We start from the raw sequence: 22,216 nt of genomic DNA, 5'->3' as shown, positions 1-22,216 counted from the left end.
CATAATCCAATTCTTTGAGTTGTGGTACTTCATATTTTTATAATAGTGCCTAAAAACCAAAGATTACAATGTAGAGCTATACCAAACAATCAAACTAAACCACCACTCAAACAGTAATAATTAGGTGTAGTATCATGGACATACACATATAAGCCAATAATTACTTATATAAATAGGTAGAAGTAGATAGAAATAGCTAAAAGTAAGTTAATTCTATAATATCTTTTAAAGAAGCTTCTTAAAAGCTTCATAGATGCTGCTTTGATTTTATAGATATCTATTGGTGACTTTTAGATTAGAAACTTGGTCAATAAGTTAACCATGTGCCACATGTGTTGGTGGCTTGAAGAACAAGCTAACTAGATGGCCTATACATAGAAAACTTGTCTTCTAAGCTAAAACATGTGTCTTACAAAGTCAACACATATTAGAGGTCTTATAGAATATCGTCATGTAGCTTCTAGTTAGATAATATATATAGAGGCAAGAATAAAGCTTTCTTCACTCTTATCAACTCATTTCTTGCTTCTAGTCTAGTTTCAAGAGTCTCAAATTTTCTTGTCTTTTGGAAATAAGCCATTCCAGTTTTTTTTATTATATGTACTTTTTTATTTATATTTTGTTACTTTTTCTTTGACATGGATTTCATTGATTTATGCATTATCTTCTAGTTCATGTCCTACATAGATTGACAAGAGTGTACTTACAATATCAAAGCCTTGTCTTATCTTGATTAAGAGTAGATTATTTCTTTCTCATATTAAGACTTAAGCATATTAGAAGTTATGGATTACCCTCTTCTAAATAGATATTGTTCTTAATATTTTATTTGTCCTCAAGTCCTTCCTTCTATTTGTCTTGAATGATATTAGATATTTTTTTAAGTATTATTATGACAAAGCTTGTTGAAATGAAGAATAAAATGTCACAAATATAAGAGTAATTGAAGAAGTTAATGCTTGCTATGTATCAACCTAATTTGCTACTATAAGGATCAACAAGAATAGTAGGAAGTTAGAATATAAAGATAATTAGAGCTGTTTCAACATCTATACCAAATCATATTCCTCTACCTATAGTAGAACATCCTTCAAGTCTTAGAGAACCAAGAATTATCCTACCGGTGAAGTTTAATGGTAAAAGATCCAAATTTTGAAGATTTATCAATCAAGAGCAACTTGTGATTGAACTTCAACCTCAAAGCTATCTAATTCTAAGATCAAAAAGTTAGATTCATTGATACACTTCTTTTAAGTTCAGCTTTATCATAGTTTTTATCTTTTCTTGAATGATAAGATCCAATATTGGATAATCTGGAGGCATTTTTGGTGGAATTTTGATCCATGTATGGAAAATATGATGAAACTCATGTTGCAACTAATAAGATCCATATTTTGTGACAAGACAATCGATCTATAATATTATATGCTTCATAGTTTTGACAACTTGCAACTGATATTAAGTAGGATGATGCTGCACTTATTAGCCAATTTTTCTATAGATTATAATAAGAAGTAAAAAAATGGATGCTCAACTTATCTTATCCTCAAACATTGAGTTAAGAAATTGACTTTGCCCTAAAGTGTGATAATCAATTTTTTGAATTTTGATCTGAGAGTTGCATAAGTAGGCCTCAACATTACTATAATTTGATGACAATACCAACATCTCCTCAACACATACATTCAAAAGTAGAGGATATGCAAATTGATGCAGTACATTTTAAACTTCTTACCGAGCAAGAAAAGACTTCTTGCCATCAAGAAAGATTGTACTTATATTATGGAGAACTTAAACATACTACTCAATATTATTTAAAGAAGCCACAAAACCACAAAATAAGGAGCACAGTTATTAAAAAAGACAATGTGTTGGAAAATAAATTTGTCCAGCTACAATAAGGATCATATCGCTTAAAATCTTGTATAATATCTAATGAAGGTCCTATCCTCTTCCCAAAACCCTCTCTTTATTTTATAATAGATGTGCATTTAGGACCTTATAATTATAAAGCCTCTACCTTGATAGATTCAAGAGCCTTAACTTGTTTCTTAGACATAGAATTTGTTAAAAGTCATAAAATACCGTTAATACAAAAAACTAAACATATTCATGTAGAAAACATAGATGGTCATCTATTATCTTTTAAAAATATTATTCATAAAAAACTTCCTATAGATGTAGCAATAAATAGTCATAGTAGTTGCATAATCTTTAATATAATTAGATGTCTTTCTAATCTGGTTATTTTAATATTATCATGGTTAGAAAGGTATAATTCTTGCATAGATTGGATTTCTCGTACTCTTGACTTTTCTAAAAGTATAATTAAGAGTAAAATTAATCTAGTAAAAAGTCATAAGTTTAGCATAATAAAACTTGTGTTTGTAGGTGCGAGAGCTTTCTTGCATGCTGCAAAAGAAGGATCACCTTGTGTCATTTATACCATACTTATTTCTAATGATACAAAGACTTCACGTGGCATTCCAAGCCAATATTAAGAGTTTAAGATATATTTGAGAAAAAGAATGTGGATACTCTTCTAGAACATCGACCATATGACTATTCAATTGACCATCAAGAAAAAACACAACTGCCATTCAGACCAATCTATAGTTTATCACAAAATGAATTGGGTGAACTTAAAGAATATATTAAAGAGAATCAAGCCAAGAATTTCATACGCTATTCCAAATTGCCATTAGGAGCTCCAATCTTATTTGTAAAGAAAAAAGATGGATCATTGTGGATGTGTATTGATTATCGAGGACTCAACAAGATCACCATCAAGAATAGGTACTTTCTATTTTTAATATTAGAACTTTTTGATCAACTGAATCAAGCTAAGATCTATACAAAAATAGACCTATAGGGAGCATACAATCTTGTATGTACTAAAGAAGGAGATAAATGGAAGATTGTATTTTGAACTAAATATGGATAGTTTGAATACAACGTCATATCTTTTGGACTTACAAACGCATTGGCAGCTTTTTAACATCTAATAAATGATATTTTTTGATAATTTTTGGACCATTTTGTTGTCTGTTATGTGGACAACAACTTAATCTATTCTAAGAACATCAATGAACATGAACTTCATGTTTATCATGTATTACAAAAATTAAGAGATGTAGAACTCTATGCCAAGATAGAAAAATATGTATTCTACACTATTCAAGTTGACTTTTTAGGATAAATCATTTCATATGATAGATTTGTTATAGATCCTAAGAAAGTTCAAACTATTATGGATTAGAAGATTCCAAAAATGATAAGAAATGTCTAATACTTTTTAGGCTTTGCCAATTATTATCGAAACTTCATCAAAGACTTTTCTCGAGATGCAACCCCAGTTATACGTTTGATTTGCAAAGACAAACTTAAGTGGAGCAAAGAAACTCAAGCATGTTTTGAAGCTTTGAAGTCAACTTTTATTTTTGCACCAATCTTGTATTGCGTCAATTTTTCCAAGGCATTTTTTATGGCAAAAAATGCAGGAGACTTTGCTTTGAGTGCTGTATTATTACAAATGGAAATAGATGATATACTTCACTCAATAGCTTTTCATTCCAAAAAATTTTCAGCAGTCGAGATTAGCTACAAAATCCATAACAAAGAGCTTTTTGTAATCATGGATTCATTTCAAGAATGACATCATCATTTAGAATGCACTTTCAATCCAGTCACTATGTATATAGACTATAAGAATTTCAAGTATTTCATATCAGTATGAGTTTTGAATCGCCACCAAGCCTATTGGAGCATGTCTTTATCAAGATTTGATTTTAAGATCACATGTTGACTCGAAAAAAAATAAGATTTATCAAATATCTTTTTTAGATGTTCTTATCTTATACCAAAAGAAAGAGATACATCTTTTAATCAAAAAAATGATTCTCTTGAAACTAGAGCATTTTCATCTTTGAGTAATGAAATCAAAATTGATTAATAATTCCATCCTTCTGAAATAAATCCAATCAAGTATGTCTTCTAATCCTCTTGTTCATAATATCAAAAATCCTTCTTTTAAGTCTTAAGATACTTCTAAATTTGAGTTCAAAAACAACCTACTCTATTTCAAAGGTCAATTATATGTTTAAAAAAGAGAAGCACAATTACGTATTCTTCAAGTACGTCATGACTTTCCAACAGTATGAAATTTTAGATACAAGAAGACTTTAGAGCTTATATCTAGAGGTTTTTGGTGGCCACAAATGTGAAAGGATGTGAAAGACTTTTTTCAATCATGCGACATTTGTTTAAGAACAAAAACTCCCCGTCATCAATCTTACGGACTTTTTCAACCATTATCCATTCCAGAACAACTATAGTCTTTTGTTTCTATGGATTTTCTCACAAATCTTCTAATTTCAAGTTTTTATGATTCTATATTCATGATAGTAGATTATTTTATGAAGATGGCACATTTTTTACTATGTACAAAATGTATCACATGTGAAAAAATAGCTAAACTCTTTCTTGACAATATCTATCGCTTTCATGGATTATTCAATGATATCATATCAAATAGAGGACTCAGTTTATATCAAGATTTTGGCGGATTCTTTTTGAGATTCTAAAAGTGGATATAAAACTATCTTCAACATTCGACCCTCAAATTAATGGACAAATGGAATGTGTTGATTAAGTTTTGGAATAACATTTAAGATATACCATCAACTACCAACAAGATGATTGAACAACTCTTTTGCCATAGGCAGAGTTTGTTTATAATAACATAGTACATTTTTCTACAAAATAAACACCATTTTTTACCAATTATGGTTATTATCCACAACTTGATACTTTTGACTTCTCAAAAGCTAATAATCTTGTGGTGGAAGATTTGACAAATCATTTGTTAGAGCTTGTTGTTCTCATTGTGTTCAAGCTTCAATATACCAAAGCAATTGAACTAATAGAGGTAACAATTGGTCATAATGACATTCTTCCCACACCTTTGCTCATGCCAATGATGCCTCTACCGTAGCTGGTCGAGCCTCTTTTATAAACATTTTTAATTTTGGTGGATGCAAACCATTAATTAATATCGACAATATAAATACATTTGGAATTTGATTATTTATCCATTTACAAAGTATATCTGTGACTCAGCCATAATAAGACTCCATTGATTCTTCCACAAACATCTAGCTATTCATAAAACTTTTTCTAAGCTGATCTTCAAATCCAATTGGTCTAAAATGGATTAGGAAGACATTTTTCAAGGCCTCCCAATTGGGAAATCTACCCATTGGTTGTAGAATATACCATTCAAAAGCTGTATCTTTTAAAGTTGCTGGCAACCATCTCAACCAAATATCTTTAATTCTACCATTATTAGCCATGTACGCTGTCAAGAATTGAAATATATGGTGATTGGGATCAGAGCCCAGTCAACCACTAAAAATAGGTAATGGTGCCACACTTATAGTTCGGTCTCTTACTGCTCCCATTTGTACTACAATTGGTACTTCTGGCACTTCCGCGGCCATTAGTATTATCACTAGTCTCTTTGCTATTTGAATTTGAATTTTTCTTCCTTTGGTTTTACTTAGATATACAAATCTTTTTTGTCGTTCTTGTACAAGATTTCTTATGCATAATCACTCTTGTCTTTCTTTTGCTTGTCGATTAATTCTTTGATAATCCTCCCCTTCATGATTATGACTCATAATCTTTCATTCTTCTTTACAAAATCAATACTGCCTTGAATTATAACTCACATATTTGTAACCCTAAAATTGATTCTTCTTATGTTCTCATTCAACATATAATTCAATCTTCCATACAATCAATTTCTAATATTTCATATTGTTATCATTTCCTTGGCAGCGATGCCAAAATGTTATTTTCATTGTGTTCAAGCTTCAATATACTAAAGCAATTGAATTAATAGAGGTGGGTTCGAACACAGGGAAAGACTGGTTATATGAATTGGGTCTGTTAGTATCTTAATTGACTGTACTTTAGCTATCTGAAATCAATTATCAAACTACAAAACACCAAGGCTTACTACTTCCATCTTAATTCAACCCATAATCCATTCTATGACTATTAATTCAATAATACTTTCATATTCTTATCCGTTCATCTCCTATTTACTGTCTTTGTCATTTATATATATTCAATTACTGATCTCAAGCTTATCTATTGTATTTAGTCTCTCAATTCATCACACAGAATTCAATATTTCGGCTTACGACTCTTACAGTCAAGCACTCCAAACTAACTTCTCAGTATTCAGAAACTATCCATTACTCGTCAATAATAAAGAAACAAAAAGAGATAGCACCAAGCTTGCCCTGGCTTACGACTATATTAGTTTGGCACCTGATCTTCCTTTCTTCAATCTCTTTATCCTACCAAAAGATGATCCGTCGGCCAACAGATTCCAAAGGTTATGACTCTTTGAATTCTTAACCATTTATTCCACTAACAATCTACTGTTATCAACTAAACTGCCTAACCATTAGTGTAATTCTCAAGGTTATCAATAATCAACCAGTAACTTACCACAAAGTTTATTTACATATTCTATAGAGCTATATGCAACTATGAAGGCGTAGTTAAAAAAAGCTCAAGAATAACAAAAGATCAATGCGTATGTCTATCAAAAAGAACAACCACCATTCTACATGGGTGATAAGGTATGGTTATTTCATTGCAATGGCAAGACTACTTGTCCATGTGATAAGCTCGACTATCATAGGCTTTGACCATTTCCTATTTTTGTACAAATCAATCCAGTTGCATATTGTTTACTCCTATCAGAGTCAATAAAAATCCATCCAATATTCTATATGTCTCTTTTTGAACCATATAAGATAGTGGACATATCAAGAAGAAGACAAGTGCTACCTTCTCCTATAGAAATGGACAATAATAAAGAATTTGAATAGAATAGTCTTAGATTCAAGGTGAAGCCAAAATAAATTAAAATATCTTATTCATAGGCACAGATACAATATTAATGAATGTACATGGGAGCCCACAAAGAATCTTACAAATGCAGCAAAGAAGGTGGAGGTTTTTCATTGATGACATCCATCAAAATCAAGATGAAGACTTTTCCTATAAATGAAACAAGATCTAGGCAAGATAGCATTCTACTTTCAATCTTTGTTTGTAGCTTTTTTGTATTTGTAACACTGAAAAAATAGAAAACCAACAACTAGTGGATTTGACTTAAGAATCTTTGTTTGTTGACTTACAGGATAAGACAATCTGATTGTCACAACCTTCAAGACAACATATTTGAGATGAAGATCGTCAAGAACAACATATTTTCCATCAAATATATGACAAGATATAATGTATTTGATATCACGATCTTGGAAGAGTCTTCCGATGCTTGGTAATTTTATTAGAAGTAGGAACAATTCTTGATAGTATTCCAAATGTTTTAATTGAAGGAAGTTATAAAGGCCTCAACAATGATCAAATAACAAGGTGGTCTTCCCACTGTCGTGTCATGTTTGAGCATGATATATAAAAACTAGATAAGAATTATTAAATCTATTAGTTTTTAACTTATGTTTTTTTATTTAATAAAATAATTAAAAAAATAATTATAAATAAAAATTGATTACTTAATTAAGTATTAAATTAGAATAAAGATTATATATATATATATATATATATATATATATATGAGTGAATTCTATTAGCAATAAGTATTGTAGTTGATAGAAATTAAAAAATAAGTTTATATAAGAAAAAATTAGGATTTAGGATAATTAAAATTTTAAAGTATCCATTTAATGTAAAAATTTGTACATATATTTTTAATAGGTCTACAAAAAGGTATTTAAAGTTTTATAGAAAATAAATTATGGTTTATAAAAAATAGAGATTTAAAGAAGGAAAAGAGGTGGAATAGCAAGCTTATAGGAAAAGGAATTGAAGCTATAGATATCAAGTAGTGACTTGGGCTTATGGAGTTGGATAGATGATAGGGTGCTTGAGTGGCACCTAAGAAGTCCTGAGTTCAAGTCTCCATGGTAGTACGTGGAGGGAAGATGGAAAAAGAATATTTTTCAAAAATTCTCAATTAATTTATTTAGGATATCCAGAGGATTGGCCCTACAATGCTTGCATTAGGGGATTATGTTAGGTGGCAAAGACACTTGTCATCTATGGGCGGGAATAAGGAATTTTCCTTAATAGTAGCATGATGTGAGATGCCCATGTCTTCTGTATATTCATCTTCCTCATAAATTGGTATATAGCTTCTTTTAAAAAAGAAGAAGCCACAAGTTGGTAGTGGCTTAAAGTGCAATAGCATCAATCCTCTGGAATCCTCAACCCTATATTTTATTTTTATTCTTTTTCTTTCAAGACATATATATATATATATATATATATATATATATATATATATATGTTTGAATATATAGATATATATATATATATATATAGAGAGAGAGAGAAAGAGAGAGAGAGAGAGAGAGAGATTAAGGTTTAGGATTTGAGAGTAGGATTTAGGATTTAAGATTTGAAAGTAGGATTTAAGATTTAAGGTTTAGAAGTAGGATTTAGGGTTTGGAATTTTGGAGAAAAGAAGGACAACCGTCTAAGAAGGGAGATATAAGGACTCTTTAGGAGAATTTTTGCTCTCTTGTATTTTTTTTATTTATTTATTTATTTTTTTTACAAATGTTTAAAGAAAGGGACTTCTTGGTATGAGAGCAAGTGAATTTAGAAATGATTCATGTTTAATAGAGTATTATGAATGTTCTAGAATTACGATATAGTAGAACAATTAGTAGCAGTAAGAAGTCCAGTGTTTTTTTAAGGCAAACTCTCTCTCCACGTTATATTGGTAATTCCATTTAGAGAGCCTTGAAGCACTTATTGCTTTCCTAGGGACAATGGAAGATGTTGATTTAGGTTTTTCAATGCCAAGACAAATTGCTTCAAATGACTTGTTTCGAGCATTTCTCAAATTCATGGAGCAAGGGCAACAAATTCAAGAGTGTGGCAAAGGTACTACAAAAGCCTTATAAAGTGTTGTTGACAAGATGGAAAGATTTGAAGGAAGAAACATCATCAACTTCCTTAGGATCTACATATGCAAGGTGGAAGTTCATCAAGTTCTAAAGGTGAAGATGATCTCTACTTTTGATCTTGCTGTTATTTCCGAGATTAGGGAAAGAATGAAAGAGTTGCATGAAGACTCTATTTCTTCGAGCAAATTTGTAGAATGACTCAAAGATGAATTTTTTGAAGAAGATTCAGAAAGAATGACTAAGAGGTCATTTTTAGAGTAGATTGAACAAAGGATTGCATATCAAATGTTCTCAAGTGAATTAATTAAGGATTTTGAGAAGAAATTCAGCCAATTACCAAGGTATGAAAGGCAATTGCTAGATACAAGGAAAATTGAGTGATTTTTGCAAGCAACAAATGATGAATTGAAGAAAAAATTACTCTTTCATTTATCAGATAAAGCATCTAAGAATGGCTTTACTAACAATTGGAAAAAGATGAAGGAAGCAGTTGGACTTTTGGCTAAGCAACAAAAGCTCAAGACTTGAAGTTATCTAGCATAAGTGGATCTAGCGCCCATTGTTCAAACTTCTTCATCAATTCAAAAGATGAGTAAAGTTATTCATGATGAAGTATTAGAAGAATTAATCAAAGGTATGAGAGATTTCAAGGTGGAAATGATAGAATTGAAAAAATCTCAAAAATCTAATGCATCAAATGTTCTAAAAGGAACTAGAGAATATATCAAAAGATGTATGTAGGGTGACAGTCCAAGCCACAAATGGGATGAATGTGATAATTATAAAGTGGCAATCAAAGAAGGAATTGTTCATTTCAAAGAAGGAAGGATAAGACTTTCAAGCTCTGCTGAACCTCTTAGGACCAACTTTAGAAAAATAGGTATGAAAAAATTGATAGAAGAATAAATTAATAAGAGTAGTATTATATCTAAAAAAGAAGTAAAATCTTATGCCATTAAAGTGGAACAAAGAAAAGTAAAGGTTACAGATTCATCTACAATAGATGTTTTGAAAAGAAGAGGTGAGGTTATTAGAAAAATGACTAGATGGAAAGATCCTGTTGATGCTTTGAGTACTAGAACGTTTTTAGGAGAAGATCAATAAGTTGCTAGTTTGTATGGTGTTGCATTTGAAGAAAAGAGAGGTAGAGCTACTCAATAAGAAAATTCTATTGAATTTCCAAATAAGAAAAGAAGACCAAAGAAGAAGAAAGAAAATAAAAAAGATGCATTAGAGAAGGTCAAAGATAAAAATCCTACTTACAAACTTCAATCTGATATTGAAATATCTACTGACATGAAGAATATTTTGGAAGAAAACATTTTGGATGCCAAAATTGAGTTTACCTTGAGGAAAGCTCTTGGTATAGCAAAGAAGGATTTTCATTAATTGATCATTGATGTAATAAAAAGAAAGAGACAAATGACAGCCAAGGCTATTATGATTAAGGCATTAGATACTCGGATGACTCAAGTTGAAGAAGAAGACATAGGACACGTATTTGAATAATGTGCAAGGAGAAAAGTAAACTTAAAAGATAAGACTTTGATCAATAATAATATGCTTATGGAAGTACATCAAGAATAAGAAGCTCTAGTTATAAATTATATTAAGTGTGATGATCAAAAAGAAGATAAAGTGAGCTATTTGAATTCTTATTGGGCTAGAGTAATGATAGAGATACAAATAAAGCTTGGCAATTTAAATAATCCAATGTTGGCATTGATTGATTATGGATCAGAAATTAACATCATATCAAAAAAAGTGTATGAAAAGGATAAGTGGCCAATCAAAATGAATCATAGATGGATGATTAGAGTAACAAATAATTAACAAAGAGATCTTTATGGAGCTTGCATAGTAATAAAAACAAAAATTGGAGATGTAGAGGTAGAACAAAAAAAATTTGTGCAAAATTTAGCTACATATCTGATAATTCTTGATCAATCTTATATCATTGCTGCAAGAATGGAAATTAGAATTTTGGATGATAGTTCACATTATGCTAGGATTCATAGTTGTGATGAAAAGAAGGCAGTACAATTCCTTATGATTAAGCCTATTCATGAGAGGCATCGAGATCAATTAAGAGAAATATATTTGGAATCTAAAGATAGATTTTTAGATTTTTAGAGAGCATCCTTATAAAAAAGAGATACAAGGGTACAAATGAAAATTATGCCAATCTTAGTATAAATATTTTGAATAATATATTTTTAGATTTGAATGAAAGTAGCTTTATGAGTTTTAGAAAAATTAAAGATTTGAATTCAGTATATAGAAGAAGGATGAAAAAATAAGAAAAAAACTTTAAAAATATGAGTTTGATTTCAAAAAAATAGGCTATAGATGGAGTAATAGAAGAGGTAGGTTTAGAATATGATTTGATGATGGTTTTGGAAAGCATAGCAACATGCAAAGAAGAAGAAGTATGGATAAATTGTGGCTAAGAAGGTTAAGCAGGTAGCTACTCAATTACCACCCAATACAATGAAATATATCAAGCAAGTACTTAAAGAGCTAGGATTAAAGGAAAAGCAAGACATTTAATATTAATTCACTAAGGAGTCATTGACTAAACTAAAGATTGGAGGGAGTGAATTTTTAACAACATCAAAAAAGAAGATGTTTCAAGAAATGCTTATTAGACATAGTAAAGTATTTGCCTTAACTCCTAATGAGATAGGTTGTGTGGATCCTAGTATTATTGCATCAATGGTGATTTTCACTGTGCCACATGTTCCATGGGATTTGAAGCCTATTCCAATATCAAGAGCTTTACTTTATAAATTAATAAAATTATTGAAAGAAAAGGTAAAGATGGGAATTCTAGAACCTTTAATTGCTCCCTATTCAAATAGATGGTTCACACTGTCTAAGAAATCAAAAGCATTGAGATTCATTTAAGATATGCAATAAGCAAACAAGGTAACCATTAGAAATATGGAATCCGGATTGATTATAGATGAAGTAGCAGAATAATTTGCTGGTCATGCTATCTATTCTATTGGAGACTTATATTCAGGGTATGATCAATTCTAATTGGCAGAAAAAAGTAGGGATCTTACAACCATGAAAACTCCATTGGATTTGATGAATATGTGTACCTTACTTGAAGGTGCAACCAATTCAGTGGCTCATATGTAAAATGCAATGAATCATATATTAAAAGAATTTGTGCTAGAGAAGACCATTCTATTTTTGGATAATATACCAATGAAAGGTTACAATTATGAAGAAAGAGATGAAACTATTGATGCAAATGGTTGTAGAATATTTATTAAGAAACATATTGAAGATGTGGTGCAAATATTGGAGAAGGTTCAATTAGTAAACTTGACATTATCTTTGAAGAAATCAATTTTTGGAGTCGAAAAAATTCTAATAGTAGAGTATATGTATAAAAAATATGATAGGAAACCAAATCCAGATAAGGTTAATGCTATATCCAAAATGAAAGTATGCAATAGTATTACTGAAGTTAAAAGATTTTTGGATGTATGTATGTTTTATCATATTTGGGTGCCTCATTTTGCCTACATTTCAAAACCACTATACAAGTTATTGAAAAAAGGTAAAAAATTTATTTGAAAGGAAGAACATAAAGAAGCTATGGAAAATTTGAAGAAGATTTCAACTTCACCACCTATCCTTAAATAAGTGGATTATCAATGTGGAAGGTCAATAGTAGTAATGGTGGATACTAATCTAATAGCAATTGGATGGGCTATTGGACAAAATGATTAAGAAGGAAAGAAATTTGTTCTAAGATTTGGAGTCAGAATTCTTACAGATAGACAAAGAGCATATCCACAAATTAAACGTGAATTTTGAGGAGCTCTTACAGCTTTAAAGGCTGAGAGAAATTACTTGATTAGAGCCAATGTGGTTTTAGAAATGGATTGCCTACCTTTACTTGGCATAGTAAGTAATTGTTCTACCTCGAATATTGCTATGTTAAGATAGATAGCTTATATTCAAACATTAAATCCGGTTTTGAATCACATCACTACTAAAGTTAATTTGATAATAGATATGTTGTTTAAAACTAGATATGTTGGTGAAGAAGAGATGATGGCTCATAAAGATGGAGAAGATGGAAATAAAAAGACCTATGGATATTCATTTGCCATCAAAGAAGTGAATTGTAATGAAAGGATTGAAGTCTTGAAAAATAATCTATATGAAGAGAGGCTTAAAGATATTAGAATTTATTTAAGTACAATGAAGAAGCAAGAAGGTTGGTTAGATAAGTGTTTTAAGTATATTTGACATCAATCATATGACTATCTTCTCAAAGATGGATTTTTATAGAAGAGACCAAAGAGAGGTGATAAGTTCCGATTATAGGTGGTAGGAGATCCAATGACTAAAACAAGGTTCTAGAAAAATTTCATGGCACACTTTGGCGTGATCATAGAGGAATTTGGGCCACTTATACCAAAATTAGAGAGAAGTATTGGTAGAAAGGACTATTCAAAGATATAGAAGACTTTGTGGACTCTTGTATAGATTGCTAAGTACAATCTAAGATTAAATATAGGGATGGACTTTGACCTACCTATCCACCTTTTATTCATTTTAAATGAGTGATTGATTTAATAGTTATGCCATCTGGGCTTTGGGGCATGAAATATTTGGTTTTGGCAAATAAAGGATTATCAAATTTTATTGAAGGAAGGACTTTAAGAACCAAGTCTATAGAAGGAGTATGTCAATTTATATTGAAATATTTTTTTAGCCGATACGGTGTTGGAATAAAGTGAATTTGCCTCAAAAAAGCACTGGGCTTCTAGCTGCCACTAAATACTCAATCAAGTCTAAGGTATAAAAGTATCAAGTTTATATATATAATATTTTCCCTTTTAGGGAAATTACATCAATACATAAGCCCAAGTACCAAGAAAACACCCAAATATATGATAAAGTATCTTAAAGCCTTATATATTCTTATGAGTAATATTTTCCAAACTTCAATCTCACAAAACAGTTCATAAAAAAATAGTTCATATCTCACGATTGGACCGTCCATAAAACCTAAAATTTTACATGACATACTGATATAATTTCAAAAGCTACTAAAAAAAATTCAATTGCAAATTCGTTACGAATCTTGAGATATCACTAAAATCCTAACAGTAGCTTTAAATCCTAGCTTATATAAACCTATGTGCTATTTTTTTCATATCTCAAAAAATAAGTATTAAAATACCATGAAACTTTGATCTATATCTTTTTAACCTTAAAATTTAAAATTATGGAAATTTTGGGCCCAAAATTCATCCAAAAACTCAAGATATAGCTCCAACCATTACTATCAACAAAATGACTCCCTTGTTGCCTTTGAATTACATGTACTATCTTCAATGGCCTATAACTCCTTCATCCAAACTTGGAATTCATCAAAAAATATATGTAAAATATAGCCAAGAAAGTTTTCTCTCCAATTCTAGTTGCCGATCTTTCATTGCTCTTCGTATGCATATGTTATGCTTCAAAAAGTGACAGTAGGTACAAATTTGATACTTTAACTTTGAACACCCATATCTCCTTCACAAAAACTCGAAATCACACAAATTCTTCACCCAAAATATATCCAAAACCGTGAACTTTCTGATCCTAGCCTCCAAAGCTCGAATTATTTCGAAAGAGAAACCCTAATCCCTAATAAGGCCTCGAGTAGCCTCCTTGAAGTCCATTAGGCATGATATTTGACCAATAGGGATGAAGGTCTTTACCCCTTGCCTTCATCCAACCATACCTTATTTTCATCCTTCTCAATAAGCCTCCTAATAGTTTAGACTTTCATCTTTAAACTCCAACCTTCTCTTAAGCTTTATACTAAATATCTAAATCCTACATAATATAAACACTATAATCAAAATAGATAAATCTCCAAATCAATTTTCTTATATCAATTCTCTTTAAATTTATTTACTAACCATTCTAATCTACATCAAGATTTATAAATATATTATATATCTTAATTATTTTTTACTTATTATAAGCAATTGTAGTATGACAATGGCAATATTGGAAAGATGAGAGGAGATAGAGGAAAATTAGATGCAATGGAGGCAAGGAAATTCTTTAAAAGATATGGAGTTCAATTGAAATTAACTACTTCTTATAATGTGAAAGCAAATAATAAAAGTGAAAGAAATCATCGTCCTATCATTAATGCATTAGTGAAAGCTTGTAAAGGTAAGTCAATACAATAGCCAAAATTGCTTCTATTTGCATTGTGGGCTGATAGGACTACTCATAGTACGATAACCAATCACATGCCCATTGAGTTAATGCTAGGACAAAAACCAATTATGCCAACTAAAGAATCTTATCTTATATGGATTTTTTTATCTTGGAAAGATGAAATTGATAGAAAAAGCCTATTGGAATTCCAAATTCAACAATTAATGAAGTTAATAGAAGATTTGGAAGCAGCAACAGAGAAGTTAAAAGTAGCTCGATTAAAAAATAAAGAAAGATTTGATAAGATACATTGATTAAGACCTAAATCCATATAAATTGAAGATTGGGTTTTAATTTATGATAGTAGCTTGATCCATCAATATAGCATAGCCAAGAAGTTTGCAAAGAAGTAGTTTAGACCTTATGTGGTAACTATAGTCCATGATAATGTCATTTATTCTTTACGTGAGTTAGATAGAATAATTATCAAAAATCTAGTGGCAAGCAAGCGAATGAAGGTCTTTAAGCAAAGAAATACAAGAATCAACAAAGAAGATAATATTGGCTCTTTACAACAATAAAAAGAAGGAGATCAAGAAGATCAAGAATTCAAGGCAATGTTGATAGAATTTGAAGAAAGTGAAGAGGATTGATGGCACATTCCGGAGGATGTGCAAGATTGGAGGGAATGGATGTCGTATCATGTTTGAGCACGATATATAAAAACTAGATAAGAATTATTAAATCTATTTGTTTTTAAGTTATATTTTTTATTTTATGAAATATATTTTAAAAAAATAATTAGAAATAAAAATTAATTATTTAATTAAATATTAAATTAAAATAAAGATTAATAAATATATATATATATATATATATATGTGAATGAATTCTATTAGCAATAAGTATTATATTTGATAAAAATTAAAAAAATAAGTTTATACAAGGAGAAATTAGGATTTAGGATAATTAAAATTTTAAAGTATCTATTTAATATAAAAATTTGTACATATATTCTTAATAGGTCTATAAATAGATCTGTAAAGTTTTATAGAAAATAAATTATGGTTTGTGAGAAATAGAGATTTAAAGAAGGGAAAGAAGTCGGGAAGCAAGCTTATAGGAGAAAGAATTAAGACTATGGACATCAAGTGGTAACTTAGGCTTCTGGAGATGAATAGATGATAGGGTGCCTAAATGGCATCTAAGAGGTCCTGAATTCAAAGTTCCATGGTAGCACATAGAAGGAAGATTGAAAAAGAATATTTTTCAAAAATCCTCAATTAATTTATTGAGGATATCCAGAGGGTTAGCCCTGCAATGCTTGTATTAGGAGATTATGTTAGGTGATAAGGACACTTGTCACCTATGGATAGGAGTAAGGAATCTCTCTTAATGATAACATGATGTATGATGCCCATGCCTTCTATATATTCATCTTCCTAATAGATTGGTACATAGCTTCCCCTAAAAAAGAAGAAGCCATAAGTTAGTAGTAGTTTAAAGTGCAATGGCATCAATCCTCTGGAATCCTCAACCCTATATTTTTTATATTTTTATTTTTCTTTCAAGACATATACATACTCAAATATATATATATATATATATATATATATATAAGAAATTAAGGTTTAGGATTTAAGATTTAGAGGTAGGATTTATGGTGGAAAATTTTAGAGAAAAGAAGAGCAACCATCTTAGGAAGGGGATATAAAGATTCTTTAGGAGAATTTTGGCTCTCTTGTATTTTTTTTTTTATTTTTTTTTTTTTTACAAATATTTAAAGAAAGGGACTTCTTGATATAAAAGCAAGTGAATTCAAAAAGGATTCATGTTTTGTAAAGTGTTGTGAATGTTCTAGAATTACAATATAGTAGAGCAATCAGTAGTAATAAGAAGTCTAGTGTTTTCTCAAGACAAACTTTGTCTCTATGACACCGCTCTAATATAAGATACTATTAATGATTGAAAGGTTCTATTAACCATCTTTAAAGAGAAGAAAGATTTGAATATGTAACAAATATAATTTATCACATCATAGATTTTCTCAACATATGATGACTGCTCTTCATGGAATTCATCTCTAAAAGGGGAGATAATGTCATGAACATATACATGTAAGGCAATAATTACTTGTATAAATAGGTAGAAGTAGATAGAAATAGATAAAAGTAAGTTAATTGTAGAATATCTTTTAAAGTAACTTCTTAGAAGCTTTATAGATGCTGCTTTGATTTTATAGGTGTCCATTGTTAAATTTTAGGTTAGAAACTTGGTCAACAAGATAACTATGTACCACACATATTGGTGGCTTGAAGGACAAGCTAACTATGTGGCCCACACATAAAAAACTTGTCTTATAAGCAAAAGCATGTGTCTTACAAAGTCAACACATATTAGAGGTCTTATAGAATATCGCCACATAGCTCTTAGTTAGATAGTATATATAGAGGCAAGAATGAAGCCCTCTTCACTATTGTCAACTCATTTCTTGCTTCTAGTCTAGTTTCAAGAATCTCAATTTTTCTTGTCTTTTGAAAACAAGCCTTTCTAGTTTCTTTTTAATATACGTACTTTCTTATTTATATTTTGTCACTTTTTCTTTGATATAGATTTTATTGGTTTATACATCATCTTCCTATTCATATCCTTGAAATTTAGTAGTAGCCATTACAAGTAAGAAGGTTGAAGAAACTTAATTGCTTTTCTTCTTGCTAGTGAAAAAATTTGTTTCTTTATTGTAATCAAACTTGATTCTAGCCTAGATTTGTGCTAAACCAATTTGTTGAGAACTATAGCTTGTTTGCTCACCACCTTTGATTCTAATGCCTCTATACACTACTTAGTCATCAAATATCCTTTCTTTTATTTTGATTTTATTAATACTAAGCCTTCTATTTAGAAGATCTTAGTGAAATGTATTGTGACTCTATTGGTATGGATTAACACTGTACAAGTATGAAGCGATTATAATTCAAATCAAACAACAGTGAATGAGAATTTAACCACACCACTATCCTAACAGCTAATATGTGCAAAAGACTAATTTAGAGTCTAAAGTACCAAGGATGTGATATTAATGTCTTCCTCAATTGAGTTCTAAAAGTCTCATGTGTAAGAGACAATTATGTAGTTGACATGAATGTCATTTTTGTATCAACAATACAAAATCACTACTCCAAATTCATGTCATTAATTGGCTGAATTTCCAGGTAAATATTAAAACCATATATTGATGTCAATTTGTTGTTGTAGATGTAATGGATCATCAATGCAACTCTGAAGTAAGGTCTTTGTCCTTCAATCAATGACACATCTCTTGTGAACTAAAATAAAATCCGACTAGTTGAAAGCATATTTTAATTTATAACAATTTAATTATCTAAATATTCTAACAATTATTAGTTAGTATTTGATTAAAAGTTCAAAGAATTTAAATTCATTTTAAATATGAAATAAAATAAACCATTCTAGTAGGTGATTTTATTCTAGTATGTGATCCACAACTACTAATTAACTTACGAATGATTAAATAAACATTAAGAGATATTAACCCTTTTACAAATTAAATTCAGACTCCATTACCTACAATCCATAATATAAACTACACAACAATACAAAAACCACATACACTTAAAAAAAAATGTTTTTATGATGTTTCATACTATATATTTCTTTTTCTATTTTTATTATTTTATATTTTATTATTTAATAAAATATTTATCCAAATTAAAACTTCTATCTATAACAATTTCTTATCTATGAATGAATTTCCATCCATGAATAAAAAAAGCATCCAAATTCAATCAATTCTCATCTATAAATCCAATCTTTAAAGCCTAATTCATCTATGAATGACCTAATTGAATCAAGAGGTCGTCATATAGCATGAATTCATCGAGCAAGATTTTGAATAACCCACTAAGTGACTTTTTGATGCAGAAGAAGTCCCAATTGTTGTAGGATGATTTGATAGGACAGCACTTCTTGCCCTCGAGTACCACTTAGTGCAGGATCATATCTTGTGGATAACTCCCAACTGTACTACATCGGTGGTGCAAACATCCTTGCTACCAACCTATCAAATCAATACTACACTAAGATAAGAAAGGCCACGAGAATGTACTCCAATATGAGGTCTGATCCAGCAACCACAGCTCGTCCAGCGTGATGTCTTTCCTTGCCCTTCTCTTGATATTAGGTGGCTGGTTGCAAGAAAAACAGCCACGACATACTCACAAGTTGCAATCCACACAAGGCTCCGAAATATTTTTGAATACTCCTCGGCTATGGTTCTCCTCGATCCTTGCAACAATTATGAAGATAACTTTTGTTATGTAACCCATCTTCCAAATGCCACGAGCAGAATTTCACATCACACTTCACGTCGGCAAAGGCTGCGTCGAAGCGGACCACCCAGTAGCGATGATATGCACACTTGATGGAAAAGGAGAAATAAAGATCTGAAGAGTAGAAAACGGCAAGTGCTCCTAGGCAGCAGCAACAACGATCAAGGAGCAGTCGAGGAAGAGGGTGAGCGCAAGGGAGCGGCAACTCGAAGAAGAGAAGGTGCTGAGGAGGAAAACAGGAACCGACGGCAATATAGAAGCAGCCGCAAAATCCAATATCCGAGTTCCACCTGAACCGCCGCCATAGAGAAAAAGAATCTAACACCCACTTATACCGAGGCTGCTACAAAGGGTAGTGTCACAAGAGCCACACATCCAAGCAACTCTTCATTTTATTTTATTTTTAATAATAAAACTAAGGGAGAAAATATATATATATATATATATATCCACTGCAATTGATTATTGCCACTTGCAGATTTCAATGACAGGAACAACCAACTCCACTAGGACAGACAACCCGTTGACAATAATCAACCAAAAGCAACCAGGAAGAGGAAAAGAAAAAACAAAACACGCCACTTCGCAACGCAAACAGCACCGCCACAGTTGAATAGCGAGAGTAAACAAGACACCGAATCGTGGTAACCACGAAAAGAGTTAAACACCACAACTCCACTCGAACTCCAGCTGCACTTTAACGGCGCCTAGTATAAACCATCGACATTGCCGTTAATTCCAAGTGCTGCTACAACAGCCTGGCTCGTCAAGGAACCGAGGCCCTAGTATCGCCACCAACAGAAGAGAAGCAAAAAAAAAAAAACAGTTGAAGCCGAGCCTTTGCCACCACATCAAGAGAGCAAGTGGAACCAGAGCCCCTTCTGGAATCGCCGTGTGCACAAAATCTAAGAAGCAGAGAGAGACGCAAATAGCTGGAGAAAATGCGGGGCTGAACTGACACCTTAGTTATTGCCGTCACCGTAGAAGGCACGTTACAGCAGTGCCACGCAATGACACAGCGCTCCGAATTCAACAGTGACGTCGAATCGCTCGTCGCAGCACACACAGTCGGAGGAAAAAAAACCTGATCCGCCTAGTGTGGAGCTTCCACAGCAAGATCCCACCGTCGACGCCGTCACTGACACCAGCCGCCGCTCAAGCGTCACACTGCCCCGAAAAGAAATAACCAGTCGTCCTTGACCACTTGCACTCAAGCCCAATGTCCAACATACTGTAGCACCACTGCAGCAACCGAATAGGAGAAGATCGCCTCACGCCGCACTACCCCCACCGATGGAACCCAAAGTACGCGAGAACAAGGACGAGTCCGGCGCTGAACCACCAATCCGTCTCGGGGAAAAAATACCCGCCAACAGTCCGCACCACTTCAGCCGGCGACACTCCCTTGCTGCGGTTGAACTTTCCGGAACGCAACAATAAAAAAATAAAAAATAAAACAAAAACTGAGCTCCAACCTCGAACCGCCGCAATTCCATGGACAGAAAATAGTGGAAAACCACACCTGCATGGCTTCAACCAAGTACACAAGGGGGGGAGGAGAAGAAGAAGAAGACGAGAGGAAAAATGACATCCCGACAGCCTTTCCCCGAATACTGGGATCAATCTTCGCCTCCTAAAAATCCGGGAAGGTAAGGGATCCTCTTCTTTCTTTCTTTCCTTTTCTCCTTCTACTCTTCTTTTCTGATTTTTCTTTATTTCTCTACTTTTTCTTCTATCTTTATTTTTCTCTCCTCTCTCCTACTAGTCGCCTACCATCCTTCTCTCTACTTTTTCCTTCTTCTTCACCCCTTTCTTTTCTTCCTCTCTCTTTCTTCTTCTATTTCTTTTTTGTATTTTCTTCTAATTCCGTCATCTATTCTTTCTAATCTTTTTGAATTGACCAAATCAAGTTTATATTTAGCTCCTAATTCAATTAACTTTTAATAGAAAAAATCTACTAAAAAATATTATAAATTTATATTAGCAATATTAAAGAGAAACTATTTATTTTAAAATGCTTTCTTGAAGAAATTTTCCCTAAGATCCCTTTTTGAATTGACATCCTATTTTTTACTATTTATGTTCAAATTTTCTACTTTAACTTCCTAAACTAGTGACTTTAAGCACCATAAGTATATTTTTTGTACTAAAATAGATTAGTGAGTCAATTCCATGATTCATACCTTGACAACAACACTTAGACATATCTTAATTAATACTCGACTATTTCACTTGTACTTCACGGCATCACAAAGGTGTGAATTCCACTAATGCAACTTAATTAAAAAATTAATTAAGAACATAGTTTTAAGTCATTTAATTATACAAATATTAAAGTTAAAGAGTCTTTTTGATTATTTAAGTATTTATAAGTTACAAAAGTCTTATTAAAATATATATATATATATATATAAAAATAGAATCTTAATAAGACTTGAAGGTAATTATCTTAGTTAATTTAGTATTTTTATTTTTGTTAAATATTAAGGATTAATTATTGAGACCAATGTCTTTATTGGTCTCTTATCTACATGTATTATTCATAAAAATCCTATCAATGATTAATTAGTAGTTAGAAAAAAAAATTGTGAGACTCACACCTTCATATCTTTTTAATCAATTATATAAAAAAGAATTTTTAGTAGATTTAAATTGATTTTA

At 31.2% G+C, this 22,216-nt stretch overlaps 1 long non-coding RNA gene across 1 annotated transcript; it reads right to left on the bottom strand.

The window, feature by feature from the left end:
• Window positions 1–19,007: 19,007 nt before the first annotated feature.
• Window positions 19,008–21,178, bottom strand: LOC112283339 (uncharacterized). Its single transcript, XR_002970076.3, has 2 exons — window positions 20,517–21,178; window positions 19,008–20,262 (listed from the first exon to the last, which is right to left on the bottom strand). It is a non-coding gene; the product is annotated as an uncharacterized LOC112283339 (long non-coding RNA).
• Window positions 21,179–22,216: the final 1,038 nt, after the last annotated feature.

This window comes from Physcomitrium patens, chromosome 6 (genome assembly GCF_059467195.1).
Source record: "Physcomitrium patens ecotype Gransden chromosome 6, ASM5946719v1, whole genome shotgun sequence".
NCBI classification, from domain to species: Eukaryota; Viridiplantae; Streptophyta; class Bryopsida; order Funariales; family Funariaceae; genus Physcomitrium; species Physcomitrium patens.
The sequence above is the reverse complement of the archived record's forward strand: the minus strand, read 5'-3'. Positions and strand labels throughout refer to the sequence as shown.